Genomic DNA, 13,035 nt, shown 5'->3' on the forward strand with positions numbered 1-13,035 from the left:
TTGACCACTATTTCATATAAATTACTGAAACATAAAATATATTCGCATCTTACAAAATTTTAAGAGGACAATAATTTTTTTTTTTTCTATTCATCAACATGGTTTTCGAAAAAGATTTTCCTACGAAACACAATTAGCTGGCTTTGCTTTTGACATCCACTCTATACTTGATATAGTCTATCATACTGACGCTATTTTGTTGATATTTCAAAAGCATTTGATCGTATACCTCATCAATGTCTACTCCTTAAGCTTTCTGCCCTCAGCACTAACCCTAATATTCTAGCATGGTTAACCGAGTTTCTAACGCATAAGTCCCAATATCAAAAACTATATGTCTAATGTTTCTACTATTACTTCTGGGATCCCACAGGACAGTGTTTTAGGTGCTCGACTATTTTCTATATACATTATTGACCTCGATAACACTTTAAGTTTGTTAGTACGACTCTTTGCAGAAAACTGCGTCATCTATCGTCGTGTATGTGACATAAATGATTCTAATGCCTTGCATATTTTTTTGCTAACAATACAATCGTGGTGTTCCGCATGGTTAATGGTATTAAATACTAACAAGTGCACACATCTTTCTTACAGCAAAAGTAACTCTAACCTTCAAGTGACTTAATTTATTAACGATACTTCACTTGAGACTGTCATTTCATATAAATTCCTGTGCATCCAAATCACATCTGATCTTTCATAGAATGCTCGCGTTCATGTCGTTTCTAAAGCAAATCGCAGCCTCGGTTACTTCAAAAGGTCATCTTGGTAGCGCTCCTTCTTCTTAAGACCTCCAACGTACGTGTCACTACTCCGTTTTATTTAGGAATATGCCTAAATGGGACATGAATATGTGTTTCGAACCCCAACCTGCGTTACCTAACGGAGTCACAGGAAGCATTCCAAAATCACTCCGTGCGGTTTATTTATTATAGTTATTCACGTAACACGAGTGTCACTAACTTAAAGCTTTGTGCGGATCTTGAACCTTTACAGTTTCGACGTGGAGTGCCCAAATTGTGTCTCCTTCATAAAATTTACTGTTCTTCATCACTACGGTTATGTTTACTCGCACCACCCTCCTACGTTTCTGCTCATCTCGATAACTCTTGAAAGACTGCTCCCTATCAATTTCACTTCAGTTTCCTTTTCTCGCTCTTTCTTGCTTTCAGCCATTGTGAACTGAAGGCAAGCTTTTGAGGAGGAGGAGGGGAGGGTGCGGAGAAAAGGGTATATCCCTCCTCGTTACCTCCTCCTCCTCCTCTACTTCTCCACCCCCCCCCCCCTCTGCCCCTCCTCATCTCCTCGTCCTTCCTCCTCCTCCCCCTCCTCCTCACTGTCCCCATACTCCTCCACCCTCCTCCATCCCTCATTCTCCTCAACTCCTCCTCCCCTTTCCTCCCTTCCCCTCGTGACGCCACTTGGTACACTAGCGACGTCACTCGTGAAGGCCTCGTGAAGGTCGTGACCTTCGTCGTGACCTCCGTTACGTCACTTGTGACATCAAGCCGGGAACACATTTGCGAAAAAACGAACCTAAAATCGGAGAGAAATCGGAGGCTGCGAAAATCGTAGCTTGCGATTTTCGGAAGACGAGCCGCATGAGGTGGAATGCGCGGCGCGGAAATCGCAATGCACTGCGGTTTTCGTGCTCCGACTTCAGGAGGCTGTTCGGTAGTCTGGCGAACTGGCGTCCCATATTTCGCGCCTCTTAAAAACTTCAGCTATTAAAACCTCGTTGAATGCCACGCGAGCATTTGTACCACCACCCTTCGATAGAGACAAAGGGGTTTCCTACGAAGGTTGAGATGAGAACGCAGGGACGGCATACGATGTTGCCTGCGCTGCTTCCGAAGCTGCGTGAGCCGCCATGTTGCGAGCCGATCGTATCTTTTCGTTCCGTCCCGTTCCGGGCATTCGCTCACCGAGCTCCTCCGCCCCGAATTCGGAGGCGCCGTGCGAAAATATCTGGCGCTACAGATCTTTCGAACCGCTCTCGACTTTCGGAAAAGGGGAGGAGCAAGGGAGGAGCCTAGCTGCCGTGCGATTTTCGTGTGCGGTCTTCGCACAAAATTCGACTTTTTTTCGCAAATGTGTTCCCGACTTCACTCGTAACCTTCGTGACGTCACTTGTGACCCTCAAACGTCACTCATAACGTCACGTGTAACGCCATTAGTGGAAACGTCCCATGATGCAACGCGCGGGTCATTCGTGACTCGCGCGTTGCATCATGGGACGTTCCCCATAATGCAACGCGCCGGACCCTCGTGGCGTCACTCGTGACCCTTATTACGTCACACGTGACGTCACGTGTGACGTAATTATGGGAAACACCCCATGATGCAACGCGCGGGTCTGGACGTTTCCCATAATGCAACGCGCGGTTACGCCGACGGCGACGGCGACGCCTGTCAAGCCGGAAGCGGGCGCCTAAGAGCTGGGCTCTAAAAACGGCCTTTCTGACGACATTAGGGAGTTTTAACAGGTCGTTTCCACACGAGCGGTTTGCCCTCGAACGCATCGGCGACGCCACTGCGCATGCGCGCGCGAGTCGTTCGGGGCGTCGGGAGGCTCTTCTCGTTCGTTTCTCTCGTTCTGGCCGCTGCAGTCGTCACCGCAACGCAGCCAGCACCGCTCGCGACTCGGGTGAAAAAAAGGACATGGCGGTCGAAGCTTCGGTGACTGACTACGCCGACCCAGCCGAGCTTTAGGCTTAGGACAGCGGGAGGCGATTTGCCATCCCGTTAGTCTGCTTCATTTGAGAGCTTGGACCAAACCTGTTCGAGGACTGCTCACAATGGTAAGCGATCGTGAATGCTGTAAACTGCGCATGCTAGTAAATTTTTGCGATCTGCGGGCAGACTAGCCTGCGTGGCGACCGCGAGGAGACGAAATTATTCGGTTCGACGGCTCACAACGTGAACAATCATTCAAGTTCAAGAAGACGGAGACACACAACATACCTCTACGGTCGTTCAGATACTTTTTACTCTCAGTTTTTCGCTTTGCAGTTTTTGAAATCCCGACCGGAAAATGTTACGTCGACCGTCTTGTTTACATCAGTCGTACGCCGGACATACGAGCCGCCACAAATTTACACGTTGCAGAATGTTTCACATGTTTACTAGAAGATGGCGCCACCGGTCAAACAAATCATCATCATTGTTAACACTGCAGCGCCAGTTTTACGATTCGCTAAAATATGTCAAATTTCACGTACGGTTTCAGGGCACGGATTAGCTGCATCGTTCGTGTTTTCGAAACCGTGTGCTAAAAAAACGACTCGCTAAAACTCCCTAATGTTACCATCACTGAACCTCTTAAGTTTCGTCAAGCTAGTTTTCATTATTTGAAACTTGGTTAACCTTTGTTCTCATTTTTATATTTTTATACTAGGGTGCTTTTCCTGTGTGTGTTTTCCGCAATGAATCGTGTTATAAATAATTTATATAAATATGTACTTTGTGTCCATTTCAAGTTTAACTTTTTTTTTTATTGTTTATGTACATTCCCCCTAACATAATGCACTTCACGAACCTGCAAGGTACTGAAATAAATCTTTAAAGAAATAAATGACGTAAAATTCCTTTACTCCAACTCTACCTTCACCGCGGCTTTACCTTTACTTGTTTAGACTATGTTGATTGATTGTCGGTTTATCCCTTTTTATGCGCATAACTTGAAAGCTAACATCTACACTGTTTGTACTACCGTGTCTGTTCGTCAACAGCAGAATCGTTACATGTGCTGTTCGTAACTTCTTCGTATAAATTATGCTATGTAGAGTGAAAATAAATACTTGCCTGCCTGAATTAACTATTGTTTGAATAAATTACCTGTGGTTCCCATCCAGCGGAGCGCAGTTTGCAATAAAGCGAACGCGCAATGCAAGCGCACGCGACAGGCCAATAAACAAAGTACCATCGGGGCCGCCCTATGTGGCTATTTCCCCCATCCGAAATGAGAGGGCGTTATTACCAATTTAAATAATTATTCCAGAAATTTTCGCTCTTTTTAAACTGTTTCGTTGTCAATATAATTTAGATCGTGTGAATAATATATGATACACTTAGTTATACAAGGCATTTTTTTATTGACACAAGGCCCCCGATCACGTGGTTTGCGATTACCACAGGACTATTCTGGAGTGGCCAAACTGTGTATGGTAGACTGTGGTCGTGACCACGGATCTCCCCCTAATAACCGGAAGGCAGGAGTTCCCAGGCACGTGAATACACACGGCCAGCGAAGCCCTCCAAGCCAACGACGGGAGCAATCCCCTCGCTGCACTGACCGCGTTAGGGGGTGTACTTTGATCTCGCAGGTAATGCCAAGATCCAAACGCAGATGTGTTACCCGTTGAGGCCGCAGGCCGCCTCGTGGCGCTGGCTCCCATGGTTGCCCCAGCTCTGCGCTACCATATCGGTAACCGTTCGGCGCGGCTCCTCGCCTTTTTTTCCGGCGGTCGGGTGCTCCGGGGTCTTGACTCCGGGGACTTGACACGTTTTTTTTTAAGAATAAATGAGGCTCTGTCTATACTCGTTTTCACCTAAAAGAGAAGAAAAACGTTTTGCGCATTGTTCATACGCCGCGCGAAATAGTTCTTGCAAGAGTTGCGTGTGGGAGGAAGAAGCGACGCTTTGGGCGTTTGGAGCGTGTGCGTCTTGATGAGATAGCATATATTCAATCTAAAGTGTAACCTTATACATCTTAATTCTTTATATAAAGGAGGAAATGTGTAATGCTCCGCGAGGGGTCCGGACTTTTTTGTACTACGGTTCTTGAAGTGAAAACGAGTAAGCTCACACCAGGTTGGAGCGTGTGGAGAAATAGCTAGCGCTGCAGAACCTAGGGGTTCTTGGGTTCAATCCAGCTCCACCCCTGCCCTTCTCGATCCGGGTCAACATCGTGCAGGCGTGCGGTCGTGTATCACTACTGCGTGATGCATTTTAAAGACCCTAGCGGTCGTACTGCACTGGCTAGATTGCTCACCTACAGCGTAAACCGGTGTCGCCGCTTATCAAAAGCAGACCGACCTTACGCTGTAGAAACAAAAACGTCAAACTTGTTTTTAATTCTTTTTTGTTTTTTTTTTTGGTAGCGATGTTTGTTAGTTTTGGCGTTTTTGCCGCTTGTGGCGGATCGATATCAACGAACCGTGACGTCACGCGCAGGCCTTTTGTTGAAGGTTGTTTTGTTTCAGCAATCCTGCCAAGCACGCTCGCTTGCGGAGTGCAAGCAAATTTGCGCGTAACCCGTAACAAATATGACGAAATTAGTTGTAAATTCCTAAAATGTATCAGTAATTTTGGAATGATAATTGTATATTTGCTAGACTAATTGTAAAGTAATTTTCTTAGACATTTACATAAAGGCTCTAGCAGTAAGCCAATACATTTTTTCACAAACACCCCCCCTTCCCCTCCCCCGGCCACACCCCCTCCCACCACAGGAAAAACATCGCGCCGGCGTGCAAACGCTCGCGTCGCAGACCTAGTCTGGACTAGAGATTCTTCAGAAAATTCGCGAGCTGCACGCTGCAGAAACATGACGGAAGGTCTACCCTCATCCGCAAAAGCTTACTGTGCAATTCGCGCTTGAGAGCGCGACGGGCTAGAAGCATAAAGGAAAGGTAGATGCTATCAATAAGCCGAAGACTGCTGTGCACTTCGTCGACATTGCGACAAAGCGTGCAACGAAGGAAGCGACGTCATTTCGCATTCTATGCGAGTACAACCGTACTGGGACGGTGCGCACGTAAGCAACATTTAACCATCTGTTTTTCCGCAGTTCCCTAGCCACGCGCGGACTGGTTGCGCCAAACATCGCCCGTCATCCCGAACTCCAGTTTCTTAGCTTTATCTTCATCCAAGTACCTACTTTGTCATCTGACATCAGAGTAAGGGGGTAATACGGGCAAAAGATACATGATTAAGAAAAAAGGCTACATGTTCTGAGCGCGCAAAAAGGAGTCATTGGAAGTTATAGTGATCGTGCGTGCTGGAAGGGAATTTCAATCACTCGTGGCCTTTACAAAAAAAAAGAAGTGTCGCATCACGTTGCCTTTTTAAAGGAATCCAATCTTTAAAGGATGGTCATTTTTACATGATACGTTGAATGCGACTTTTATATATTTGTCCTTTTCTACACTAGTTTTTTTTTAGATAAATATCATGAAAGAATTTGAGACGGACGCGCTTTCTACGATCACCAACTAGTGGTGAGTTTAGGTTGTGTTTACACTCGGTCGTACTAAGTCGCCAGTCATAATTTCTTAAAACAAACCTTCCAGCAAAATCTTGAATCTTTTTACGTTTTTGTTTGAAATAGAAATTGCGGTGTTAGAACCCAGACAGCACAGGCATTATCAAAAATAGAACGGACATGTGTAAACTAAATTGTTCCTTTGAGCGACTGCGCTACAGGTTTAAAAATTTGGCGCAAAAATCAGAGCATACGCGAGGCCTTCAAGGAAATTTAGTTAACATGGACATTCCACCGCAGATCGGAAGCGAATAACTCACCAGGTATTTAAATTCCTTAACTATTTCTATGACTCTTTCATTTAGTGCATAAGTAAATGCTGGTGGTAATACTTGTAAAAATGACGTGCATGGTTTTCTTTTTTGTGTGTTTAGAGGTATACGGCATGCCTGACACCATGATTCAATATTGTAAACGTCTTTTTGTTTTTGCGAAATAAGGCTATATCATGCACGTTATTGATCTCTCTATTTACAACACAATCATCTGCAAACATTCTAATGGTAGAACAAAAATCAACTGCTATATTATTTATATAAATAAGAAACAAAAGCGGTCTCAGAAAAGGGCCTTGCGGCACACCTGAAGTGACAGCAACCATTTCGGATTAGGAGTAATTTAAAACCATATATTCTTTTCTCAATGACAAATACTCAGGAACCCAAATACAATCTTTTCCATCAATTTTTAGGCGTGTAACGTAGAAACTAAAAGCTCATTAGGAGCAACATAGAGAGCCTTTCTGAAATCAAGAAATGTATAATAAACACTAGCTCCTTCGCTTGTCGATTGCAATAAAAAGGTTACTAAAAGTCAAATTGTTCCGTGCTACAAGAATTGCCCAGGCGGAACCCTTGTCATGGATTAAAGTTAAACGCGCTAAAATAAAAGTTCAACGCACTAAGATGAGTCATGATGTTACTACATACTACTCGATACATGCAATGCTGATTTCATCGTACTAACCGAGACCTGGCTGCATCCGCATTTTCGTGATCATAAAATTTTCTTATCTGCTCGGCATTTCTCGATTTATCACTGCGACCGCACAACGCGACAAGGTGGTGGTGTTTTGCTGGTTATTTCAAAAATCTTTCTATCCCAGTGGGTTTTTATTCCTTGCAACCTTGAGGTTGTTTGGGCTGTCGTTGAAATAAGTAATATGAAAATCATTCTTGGTGTTGGTTATCGACCCCCCACGTTTTCTTCCAATTTTGTATATGAACTTCATGATGTAATTATTATAGTTTCATCTCGATACCCCACGTTTCCTTTATTTCTGCTTGGTGATTTTAACATTCCCAATATATCATGGAACAGTGAACCGGCCAGTATACATCTCGTCTCCTCTTTAGCCACTGAATTCTTGAAATTGTGCGCTGTATTTTCCTTTACACAGCTTATTAAGCAACCTACAAGGACAACACAATCTGTCGCGAACACCCTTGATCTTGTTTTGACATCTCAGCCTGATCTTGTCTCCGAGATTAGTTACCTACCTCTGGCTTAAGCGCTCACTGTTTGCTTACTTTCCAGATTTGCTTGTCGCGGCCAAAGAACCTTAAAAAAAATTAAAACTATTCGTAACTATGCAAAAGCAAATTTTGAAGCAATTAATTATGAACGGTCTATTTTTCTTGATAATTTTTTTAATGGTTTTGATAATCGCACTGTACAAACTAATTGGGACATTTTTGTGGCTATAGTGAATGATTTAACTAATAAATGCATTCCCACTTTCACCATCACATCTAATAGCGATGCTCCGTGGTATAGCCGTAACCTCAAACGTTTATCAAACAAAAAAAGCGCTTATATAGATCAGCTAAACTATCTGGTAATGGTGCCCGCTGGGCTGCTTACAAACATGCCTCTGACGAATATGTAGCTGCACTAGAAAATGCTAGGGAAGAATTTCATCAAAGCACTTTGCCATCAATGTTAATAAACGACATTAGAAATTTTTGGCGTGTTATACAGCCAAAAGATGAGGATACGATCACTTTAGTTAACAGCACTGGAAACGTAATTCCTTCTAGCCAGTGTGCATTGGTGCTGAATAAAGTGTTTTCATGCAACTTTTCTGTAACGTCAGGTGTCCCCATACCCGATACCCATGGCTTTGACTTTCTCGTCATGTCTCCCATACTCAATGAACCTACTGGTGTAGAGAGACTCATTAGATCACATAAACCTTCTTCGTCTCCTGGATGCGATTCAATTGATCCCAAGTTTTTGAAAAGTTTTTGGAGTGTCTATTCTTCTATTATACTTTCTAAGATTTTTCAGCAGTCGCTCGACTACGGTTATCTTCCTGGGGAATGGAAGGTCGGGAAGGTGATTCCACGCTATAAATCAGGTAGGAAGTCTTCTCCCTTCAATTACCGACCCATCTCACTAACCAGCATTCCTTGTAAACTTCTTGAGCACATTCCTTGAATCAAACTGCTTTTTCACACCTTCACAGCATGGCTTCCGCAAAACTTACTCCTATAAACCCTCAATTGGTATCATTTACGCATAAACTAAACCTCATTCTTGACCATTCCTCATTTGCCGATTGCATTCTTTTAGACTTCTCTAAAGCATTTGACAAGCTATGCCACAAACGTTTACTATATAAACTACACCAACTTAACCTTGATCACAAACTTCTCACATGAATTGAATGTTTTCCTCTTAACCGTTCACAGTTTGTTTCAGCTAACAACTCTAACTCGCAGCCAACTGGTGTTTACTCCGGTGTGCCACAGGGTTCTGTATTTGGTCCTCTCCTTTTCCTTATCTACATAAACAATCTACCTTCTTGCGTTTCTTCTGACAGTCTCTTGTTTGCCGATGACTGCGTGGTTTGTCGTCAAATAACTTGTGACCACGATATAACTAATCTTCAGTCGGACCTTAATGCCATCTCTGAATGGTGCAAAGCATGGTATATGGACCTCAACGTTAATAAATGCAAATATATGCGCGTATCTAGAAAAGCAAATAGTTTTCCCACCTACTTTCTAAATCACCGTCCCCCTTGATGCCGTCCCTTCTTACAAATACCTTGGTATTCACATTACAGCCGATCTCACCTGGAACGCTCACATCTCGTATGTTACTAACAATGCTAACAGAATGCTTGGGTACATTCGACGTAACTTTTCAAAGGCCCCTTCGTCCCTAAAACTTTTGTGATATAAAACACTAATCCCTTCAAAACTTGAATATGCTTCATCTGGGTGGGATCCTTAGCAAGGAAACTTAATAGGTTCACTTGAAATGGTTCAAAATAATTCAGTTCGTTTTATCCTATCTAACTATAACAGAACTGCCAGCACAAGCTCAATGAAATCTAGCCTCAACCTACCAACTCTAGCATCTCGCCGTAAATTATTTTGACTATGTCTATTTCACAAGCTCTTTCATCACCCATATCTGCGCCACGATTTTATTTTGCTTCCCCCGTATATCTCATCCAGGTTGGATCGTGCTTTTAAGGTTGGAATTCCACTCTGCAAAACTAACGCTTTTTCTTTTTTGTTGTATGTTAATTGTGCATCATTAAAAAGGCGAAACCTGTTCATGAGCACAAAAAAATAAAACAAATGAATGAAATGAATGAATGAAGGAAAGAATGAATGATCTATTAGGGTACGTTGTTAGGCTAGTTGGTTCATCTTAGTTAGACATAAAATAGCGCGAAAAAAGACAGGGAAGATAAGTAAACAGGACAAGCGCAACTTGTTCTGTCTACTTCTTGTCCTTGCCTTTGTTTGCTCTATTTTATATGTTTAACATGATATAGTACTGCAGAGTTGTACATTACAACATAATTGAATCCGTGTAAGCAAAAAAAAGACAATAAAGACATCAAAAGGCGAAAGAGCACAAATATACAGGAGGTACTTGTTGACAGTCACCCTGTAGCGACACCCTGAATGCGACTTCCGCGCATCCACTCCAATCGTCTTTCGAATGAAGCCGACACGGCAACGTTTACTTGAATGCTTTCGCTGCATATATATATATAACGTTGCATCGCACGGAGTGCTTTCGTGCGATGCAACGTTTTCCGTAGCATCGCACGTGAAGGTCTTTCGATGCTTTCGGTGAGCGTAAAAGTTCGTGCCCGCTGTCTTCGGTGCTGAACAAGAGGTTACCAGACGGAAGAAACATAAAACCCCAAGCGTTTTATTCTCCGGGCCAGGCCGTCGGGCCACTCTAGACCAGAGGCGACGTGCGTGCGCACGCCCTGGCGAGCGACATCGTTTTTAGACGCTTTGAGGACGCCCACCGCGCCCCGCCTCTCCAAACCTCGCCGACCGCGACCGGGCCGGACCAACCGGACCCCGAGGCCGACAGGCTCCGGCGTGGCCAGGAACGGCACCGAGGCAGGAGCTGCTCGTTCTGCACTACCATGCAGTGCTCGGAGCCCTCGGCGTCGTTCGTGCTCGCGCCGAAGCCTTTAGGGACTCCCTACTTCGCAAGGCTTGGATCGGGACCGCCCTCAACGAGCAGCTCAGCTATATTCCGCTCACTTATGATGGCAGTAGAAGCTCGCGTTTCTTTTCGGGATAAAACTGCGGGCGACCACAGAGAACCGCTCTCTGCGCCGCCGACGAGGTTGGCAGCCATTGTGTTCTCAGCTGTAGACTCACTCGCGCACCGAGCGCATTCTCATAATCCTTTCCGTTTCATTATGCGATGTGACCTCCATTTACATGGACTCCATTAATGCGCGTTCGTCGTCTCAATCCATCTCTGTCTAGCGACTTGAATGCAATGCGCTTGCTTAGCGCATTATGCCGTTTACATGACGGCATTGAATATGACAACTGGAATCGATGCGACTAAGTCGCAATCATGTCAACGCGGCTCATTTCAAGGCTGCGATCTACTTCATGATGCCGAAATTTTCATGTGTTTACTTTTTGAGATATTAACATTCATGAGCTAATCAGTACACCAAGTTCCAATTATATCAAGATTATTCTGCAATATTAAATAGCCGGATGTATTGGATGTTTTTCTATATCTGATGCAATCATCACTAAAAAGCCTAATTGTGGACGCTAATGAAGAAGGTAGGTCATTGACGTATATTGGAAACAGAAGAGGACTGAGAACGCTCCCTTGCGGTACACCAGACGACACTGAACATTGGTAAGAAAGAGATGTGTTTATTTTTTCCAACTGATTTCTATCAGAAAGGCACGAAGCGATCCAGTCAAGGATCATCACTGCATCGATCCATGCGCGGTTCGATACAGCGATGGGATAACTTTAGTAGAAGGCGACTATGTCGGGCTCAATTAAAAGCTTTGGCGAATTTTATGAAGGTGATATCGCTTTGGTGGTTGACATAAGTGTTGGCATGAAGATCAGTACTGAAATCGAATACCTGGGTAACACACGAGTGACCTTTCCTAAAGCCATCTTGGTTTGGAAGCAAAGTTGAATCGATCTAGGTGAGCTAGGAGGTGTGTATAAATGACGTGCTCCATGATTTTACGGGGCACACTGGTGAAGTATATTGGTCTATAGTTCGAAGGATTTGATTATGGACCGGTTTTAAACATTGGTATTAATTCAGTATGGCACCAATCGCTTGGGACAATAATAGAGTCAAGGCTTTGCTGAAAAACATAGTGAAGGGAAGGGAGATGTCAAGTCCCTCGTTACTTTAAGGAGTCTTGAAGAAATCTGGTCTTCAACTGGAGAGCTATTGACCCGAAGGTTTTCAATTAATTCTGGAAATACCTCGAGGTGTAAAGTTTAAAGAAGACTAGGCTGACTCTTGTCTCTATGTAAAGCAAAAAACAGCAATGAAAAACCTTCATTTGTAAAAACACTGGAAAAAAAAACGTTATTGAACGCGTTGGGTGCGTCGCCGTCCGACAGTCGCACATCATGCTTATTATTAAGGTATATGTGGCTATCGTTTTCCTTCAGATTAACCATACACCAAACCTTTTGGGTCAGATCGCAAAATATATTCTGGTGTCTGACCATTAAATTTCCTCTTTCGGTTTTTCACTTCATGCGTACAGGTATTCAAAACAGTGTGGCAATTTGTATTTCTATTTCAGCACCTCCATTATCACTGACAATGAAAAAAGGTCAAATTTCTAACGCCTAAGGTAACTAGATTACTGATACCTGGTCGTGGCGCCAGCGCTTTTTATACTTTGTTTTAATTTATAGTAAATCTTCCTTTCCTTTAACAGCTTTCTTTTTTTCTTTTTCGATAACGTTGAGACCTTTGGGGAGCAGTTTTATATTTTGTGTCATTCTATGTTGTTGCATAATGAAAGAAGTCCTGTTTCCGTCCACGTCCTTGATGTTTCATCCTTCCATGTATTCGTATTTATTCACCAACATGCTCGTTTTCAATTATTATTGTAAACGTTCTTTGAGTCCTGTGTCGTCCAAACCCCAACTGCCTTTCTTCGGTCTTCAACTCGGTGTTCCTTCTGGAAGCTGCCATTTTCATTTAAAAAATTAACCAAACTTCGCCTCCGACTGGGCTCGCTTGGCCTCTACTTTCGCAAGGATTGGCCTCATCCCTGTGTAGAGCAGGCAGTTGGGTTAACTGCAACAACTGGGCTTCATGCTACCAAGTAATGCAAATTACGAAAAAAGTTTTTTTATGAACTTTGACATGGTAGAAGGAGTGCTTCCCTCTCAAATGGAAAACTTATTCGGGCGAAGATTCAGCGTCCGAACGTAGTATGGGTTCCTCGTGGATGCAGCTGCCAGTCTTTTTCAAGCATCGTAGA

Source organism: Ixodes scapularis, unplaced genomic scaffold (assembly GCF_016920785.2).
Source record: "Ixodes scapularis isolate PalLabHiFi unplaced genomic scaffold, ASM1692078v2 PGA_scaffold13__105_contigs__length_92229423, whole genome shotgun sequence".
Taxonomy (NCBI): Eukaryota; Metazoa; Arthropoda; class Arachnida; order Ixodida; family Ixodidae; genus Ixodes; species Ixodes scapularis.